Source organism: Nicotiana sylvestris, chromosome 2 (genome assembly GCF_000393655.2).
Source record: "Nicotiana sylvestris chromosome 2, ASM39365v2, whole genome shotgun sequence".
NCBI lineage: Eukaryota > Viridiplantae > Streptophyta > Magnoliopsida > Solanales > Solanaceae > Nicotiana > Nicotiana sylvestris.
This window is the reverse complement of record NC_091058.1, coordinates 79,270,803-79,278,592: the sequence shown is the minus strand read 5'-3', so window position 1 is coordinate 79,278,592 and position 7,790 is coordinate 79,270,803.

Here is a 7,790-nt window from a genome sequence, read left to right as displayed (position 1 = left end):
CGGGAATACTTTTAAGTTCTAGGTCGCCCACCAGTATAATGCGGGAATACATTTAAGTTCTAGGTCGCCCACCAGTATAATGCGGGAATACTTTTAAGTTCTAGGTCGCCCACCAGTATAATGCGGGAATACATTTAAGTTCTAGGTCGCCCACCAGTATAATGCGGGAACACTTTTAAGTTCTAGGTCGCCCACCAGTATAATGCGGGAATACTTTTACGTTCTAGGTCGCCCACCAGTATAATGCGGGAATACTTTTAAGTTCTAGGTCGCCCACCAGTATAATGCGGGAATACATTTAAGTTCTAGGTCGCCCACCAGTATAATGCGGGAATACTTTTAAGTTCTAGGTCGCCCACCAGTATAATGCGGGAATACATTTAAGTTCTAGGTCGCCCACCAGTATAATGCGGGAATACATTTAAGTTCTAGGTCGCCCACCAGTATAATGCGGGAATACTTTTAAGTTCTAGGTCGCCCACCAGTATAATGCGGGAATACATTTAAGTTCTAGGTCGCCCACCAGTATAATGCGGGAATACTTTTAAGTTCTAGGTCGCCCACCAGTATAATGCGGGAATACTTTTAAGTTCTAGGTCGCCCACCAGTATAATGCGGGAATACATTTAAGTTCTAGGTCGCCCACCAGTATAATGCGGGAATACTTTTAAGTTCTAGGTCGCCCACCAGTATAATGCGGGAATACTTTTAAGTTCTAGGTCGCCCACCAGTATAATGCGGGAATACATTTAAGTTCTAGGTCGCCCACCAGTATAATGCGGGAATACATTTAAGTTCTAGGTCGCCCACCAGTATAATGCGGGAATACTTTTAAGTTCTAGGTCGCCCACCAGTATAATGCGGGAATACATTTAAGTTCTAGGTCGCCCACCAGTATAATGCGGGAACACTTTTAAGTTCTAGGTCGCCCACCAGTATAATGCGGGAATACTTTTATGTTCTAGGTCGCCCACCAGTATAATGCGGGAATACTTTTAAGTTCTAGGTCGCCCACCAGTATAATGCGGGAATACATTTAAGTTCTAGGTCGCCCACCAGTATAATGCGGGAATACTTTTAAGTTCTAGGTCGCCCACCAGTATAATGCGGGAATACATTTAAGTTCTAGGTCGCCCACCAGTATAATGCGGGAATACATTTAAGTTCTAGGTCGCCCACCAGTATAATGCGGGAATACTTTTAAGTTCTAGGTCGCCCACCAGTATAATGCGGAAATACATTTAAGTTCTAGGTCGCCCACCAGTATAATGCGGGAATACTTTTAAGTTCTAGGTCGCCCACCAGTATAATGCGGGAATACATTTAAGTTCTAGGTCGCCCACCAGTATAATGCGGGAATACATTTAAGTTCTAGGTCGCCCACCAGTATAATGCGGGAATACTTTTAAGTTCTAGGTCGCCCACCAGTATAATGCGGGAATACTTTTAAGTTGTAGGTCGCCCACCAGTATAATGCGGGAATACTTTTAAGTTCTAGGTCGCCCACCAGTATAATGCGGGAATACATTTAAGTTCTAGGTCGCCCACCAGTATAATGCGGGAATACTTTTAAGTTTTAGGTCGCCCACCAGTATAATGCGGGAATACATTTAAGTTCTAGGTCGCCCACCAGTATAATGCGGGAATACTTTTAAGTTCTAGGTCGCCCACCAGTATAATGCGAGAATACTTTTAAGTTCTAGGTCGCCCACCAGTATAATGCGGGAATACTTTTAAGTTCTAGGTCGCCCACCAGTATAATGCGGGAATACATTTAAGTTCTAGGTCGCCCACCAGTATAATGCGGTAATACTTTTAAGTTCTAGGTCGCCCACCAGTATAATGCGGGAATACATTTAAGTTCTAGGTCGCCCACCAGTATAATGCGGGAATACTTTTAAGTTCGAGGTCGCCCACCAGTATAATGCGGGAATACATTTAAGTTCTAGGTCGCCCACCAGTATAATGCGGGAACACTTTTAAGTTCTAGGTCGCCCACCAGTATAATGCGGGAATACTTTTACGTTCTAGGTCGCCCATCAGTATAATGCGGGAATACTTTTAAGTTCTAGGTCGCCCACCAGTATAATGCGGGAATACTTTTAAGTTCTAGGTCGCCCACCAGTATAATGCGGGAATACATTTAAGTTCTAGGTCGCCCACCAGTATAATGCGGGAATACTTTTAAGTTCTAGGTCGCCCACCAGTATAATGCGGGAATACATTTAAGTTCTAGGTCGCCCACCAGTATAATGCGGGAATACTTTTAAGTTCTAGGTCGCCCACCAGTATAATGCGGGAATACATTTAAGTTCTAGGTCGCCCACCAGTATAATGCAGGAATACTTTTAAGTTCTAGGTCGCCCACCAGTATAATGCGGGAATACATTTAAGTTCTAGGTCGGCCACCAGTATAATGCGGGAATACATTTAAGTTCTAGGTCGCCCACCAGTATAATGCGGGAATATATTTAAGTTCTAGGTCGCCCACCAGTATAATGCGGGAATACTTTTATGTTCTAGGTCGCCCACCAGTATAATGCGGGAATACTTTTAAGTTCTAGGTCGCCCACCAGTATAATGCGGGAATACATTTAAGTTCTAGGTCGCCCAACAGTATAATGCGGGAATACTTTTAAGTTCTAGGTAGCCCACCAGTATAATGCGGGAATACATTTAAGTTCTAGGTCGCCCACCAGTATAATGCGGGAATACATTTAAGTTCTAGGTCGCCCACCAGTATAATGCGGGAATACATTTAAGTTCTAGGTCGCCCACCAGTATAATGCGGGAATACTTTTAAATTCTAGGTCGCCCACCAGTATAATGCGGGAATACTTTTAAGTTCTAGGTCGCCCACCAGTATAATGCGGTAATACTTTTAAGTTCTAGGTCGCCCACCAGTATAATGCGGGAATACTTTTAAGTTCTAGGTCGCCCACCAGTATAATGCGGGAATACATTTAAGTTCTAGGTCGCCCAACAGTATAATGCGGGAATACATTTAAGTTCTAGGTCGCCCACCAGTATAATGCGGGAATACTTTTAAGTTCTAGGTCGCCCACCAGTATAATGCGGGAATACATTTAAGTTCTAGGTCGCCCACCAGTATAATGCGGGAATACTTTTAAGTTCTAGGTCGCCCACCAGTATAATGCGGGAATACATTTAAGTTCTAGGTCGCCCACCAGTATAATGCGGGAATACATTTAAGTTCTAGGTCGCCCACCAGTATAATGCGGGAATACATTTAAGTTCTAGGTCGCCCACCAGTATAATGCGGGAATACTTTTAAGTTCTAGGTCGCCCACCAGTATAATGCGGGAATACATTTAAGTTCTAGGTCGCCCACCAGTATAATGCGGGAATACATTTAAGTTCTAGGTCGCCCACCAGTATAATGCGGGAATACTTTTAAGTTTTAGGTCGCCCACCAGTATAATGCGGGAATACTTTTAAGTTCTAGGTCGCCCACCAGTATAATGCGGGAATACATTTAAGTTCTAGGTCGCCCACCAGTATAATGCGGGAACACTCTTTAGCTCTAGATTTTTGAATCTGTCACCCCACCTGAAGACGGAAGGGTACAACAGAGATGCCCAAACGGGAAACAATAAAATCCCCAGAAGCAGACAGCTGCAGAGGCAAGCGCGCAATTCAAAAGGAAAAAGGAACGCGTCTCAAAAGAAGCAGTTTGGGAACGTTGTAGCATACCCAGTATAACAGTTCTGATGAAAAGCCATACCGCTGAAGAAACCATTGAAATATTTAAGGAAGAAAGCCATGTTCCCAGCAAATCAAGTAAAGTGATGAGAACTGACATTCAGAAAAGGTGAAGGACCAGCATCATCTCCAAGTTCACAAAATAAAGGCGTCAGAGGAAAGCGTTAGCCGACAAGAAAGCAAGACAACAAGAACAAGCGGAAGATAGATGAGATCTCATACTCTAACTTAACTTCTTGTTTTTCCTTTTAGAGCAATGTAACAGGGAGATCGGTTGAGCAGTAGCATCCTACAGCAGCATGCGACAGCGCACAACAGCAGCAAGCAATACAGTCACACGGTAGTCCCAGCTACCAAAATTTCCCGAACTACATTGACCTGATTCCTGTTTCAGCCCAGGATATGTAGGAAACCTCTGAAGCAAAGGTTCGGTCAAATCTTTTTCAAAAATGCTTCACACGGAGTATTCGGACGGGCAAAAATCGCTCGCTTATCTTTGCGCGAAAACCCTTCGTGTCTTCGTGCAAAGAGGGGCAGCTGTAAGCACGTGATTTTTGCTTTACGAGCAATCGCTCCAAAAGAAAATAAAAATAGTAACAAATGGTTTCGATGTACAATTGTTCGAGTTTTCGTGACATGTGTTGTTAGTCATTCGTGGATCTGTCCATTTTTGCACTTAATCATTAACAAACAAAAATACAAAATATGTATGATTAAACCATAATTCGGTCAGTAAAAGAAAATTCAAAAAATATATATATATATGAGTGCATCGTTTGTTCTAGGTTTTTAACTTACTTAAATAATTTTTGTGATAATTGTGTTAAAATGTTGCATTGTTGTTTAGTTTTAATTTCGTTATTTATTATTTTTATTTTTATTTTTGTTTTAAAAGAAAAATGAAATTAGAAAACAAAAGTGAAGGAAATCGGTTTGGGCCAAAAATTAAACAAAATAACAGGCCCAACCAGCACTCAGGCCCAGTCCAAATCCGGCTGCCCAGGCATCTCCTGAAACGGCATCGTTTCAGGCCGATCCATCTCAGCCGTTCCAATCAATCCAATCCAACGGTCCAGGATCACTTTCAATAACCCAGGTTCAAACCCGACCCAAATCTGACCCAACCCCTCACTTAAACCAAACGACCCCGTTTAACTACCAAACGACCCCGTCTCAGTTCTCACCCTCAGATCCAAGCCGTTGAGATCATCTGATCTAACGGCTCAGATCCAATCCCATAGACCATATATAAACCTTCCCTTACACCCACGCCCCCTATACCAACACCCCACCCCTTCGTCCCCAAGTCGAACCCGGACCTCCCATTAGAAACCCTAGCCGCCCTCGTCTCCCTCGCCATTAAAGCCGGCGGCACGAACGCCGGTGACCACCTCCTGAACACCCTAAGACCCCCTCACTCTCCTGAACATGGATCTGTTACCCTCTTGCCTCGAATCACCTTCCCTCGTCTCGAATCTTCGTTTGAAGATTTGAGTCGAACCCGGACCTATGCCAAACCACCCCATCTTCATACCAGACATTCCCCTGACCTTCCTCGTGACCAAACCAAGCTTGGTTTGGTCCGAATCTACCCACAACTCCTAAAAATCCAGATCTGGAAATCCAGACCTTAGAACACATGCACCTGGGGAATCCGGCCGGTCTGGACAAGGGTTTGAGGTCTAAAAGACCTTAATCAAGGTGTTCTCATGTGAGAACACCCTGATTAAAGTTTGTTCGGCCTCAAGAGTTCGAAGTTGAATCAGAATTTGGGTCGTTTTGATTTCAAACCTTTTTGGGTAAGTTTTCTTTTCTTTCGTTTTAGTTCTAATTAAGTTATCAGTATATTCCGTTGTGTTTGGTTGTTATGTTGTTATTTTTCATTCAGATTTCTTTCATCTCTGTAAAGACCTTTTATTTGGTCAATGGTTTTTGTGTATGATTTGAATGCATCCTATGATAAGCATGTCCGATTAATATATTCGTCACATGAATAACTTATATAGGTTCCTAGTGACTGACCAAGTTGTCCGAAGCCCTTTAGGTCCCCGTATGTGTTGTTTATTTGAACGACTGATTATTACCTGTTATAATTAGTATAGTCGACTCGATAAATGTCGTCGATTAGTTTTCTATAACTAATGAATCAAACGAACTAATAATGTTGCATGACTAATTGAACGTTGCCACTAACTGAATGCCCCAGCATGGTTTAAAATGGTTTGTTTGCATTGTAAAAATGACTGAAAAGGTTCAGCCCAGGCAGCCTTGAATTCGAACTTTCATCAGTTCAAAACTGCCCTGATGCTGCAATAGGCAGGGCAGTAATAATCAAGGTTAAGCAGGGGTGTTCTGGGGTGTCAAAAAGGACAGAAAGATTAGTTTAAATGAAACTGACAAGTAGGGTAATAATTAAGATTAAACTAATACTAATGGGAAACAAGACACAAGGGTATGGGGCTTAAAATGAATAAATAAAATGAGCCCATAATTCTGGATTAAACTAAAACCAGGCGTGGGGAACAAAGGGGCTGACACCAAAAGATGCTTAGGCATGGGCTTTAACAGGGTATGGGCAGGCTGCAAGTTGCAGCATGAGGGGCAGCTTAGCTGCACTTGGTCACTTTGGCTTATAAATAGGCCATTCGAGAACTAAAACAGGGTGGACTTTTAGTCTTCAGAAAAAGAGAAAACAAAAGGCTGGAATTTTTAGTCTTAAAGCTGAAACTTTTAGTCTGAAGAAAGGTTTACTGAGTTTAAAGAAAGCTGAAAAACATAAGTTAGTTTCCAAATAGATTATAACCAAACACCATCTGAAAGTTGAATAAGAATTTCATATTGGTCAAGCTGCCTTGGCCAAGTTCTGTCATCTGCATTGACTGAGCTGTTTGTTGGTTGCTGAACTGTTGTTATTTGCTGCATTGAACTTCTTTTACTTCTGGTGTATCATTACTCTTCGTCTGGAATTATTGGTTTGGCACTCGACTATTTGCTGGTTTCATTTATTCTGGGAATCATTGTTGGTTGTTCGTGGACTGTGGAAAACAATCTTGGTTGTTGGTTTGTTGCTGTGCTGTTGCTGTGTATCTGTTGATGCTGTGATTACTGCACACTACTCAACTGATCACTCTCCTTCTTCCTTTCCTTTCCTTACCAGGTACACAATTGATACCACCAATGTAACTGAGAGTTTGAGCATGAATGCAAAAGAGAGGACCTGCAGATTGTTTTTTATGTATACATGAACTGTTACATTAAATGTCATAAAATAGTTACATTTTCGTTTGTATAATAGAAGTAGCCTACATGCTCAGTATATCAATGTAGGTTAATGAATGATAGTCATGTATGTATGCTGTTAGGTGAAAAACATTCCCAGTGTAATAAGTTGTATTTTAGACTTAGTCTGATGGTGTAGTATATTCTATAATGTAGGCCAAAATAGGAAAACTATCCACATGAGTTAAAGTTCTTTCCCCTTTTGCTAGTTTGTCACATATAAATTGATAAAGAACAAAGAATCAGTTCTAGGCCTCAACCTCAGGAAGGCCGAGCCCAAATCGAAAAATCAGCTAGGCCTGTATCGGAAAAACAGGGCCCAAGTCTGGCCATCTCGCATGAGCTAGGTTTGGGCCCATAATTTGCGACTAGTTGTCCATAAGTGCAGTCACGTTTTATTATTCTGTAATAGCACTTTAAATCCGGTTTTATAATCAACTAAGGCTATTTACTGCTTTCAATTGATAGAGACAAACACGACGAGAAACGTAGTTGCTATAGGATATCCTTTAAAAATAACAACGAGATGAGCCTCGATAAAAATAAACAAAACGCAGATGCGGGGCCCTTGTTAAATGTATATTAGTGAAGCATTTAGTTTCCAGGACGGGTTGTTTAGCAAATCTCACAACCTTCCTAAAATAACAATACGTTAGACTCTTTAGGACGCGCCTTAATAAATCTTACCTTCGTAAACTCGGGTGCACATTGATGTGACCCAAATCCAAATCTCAACGGAATCGAAATGTGTTTCTAATCACGGGTACATTGATTGTGACGTGGTTCGA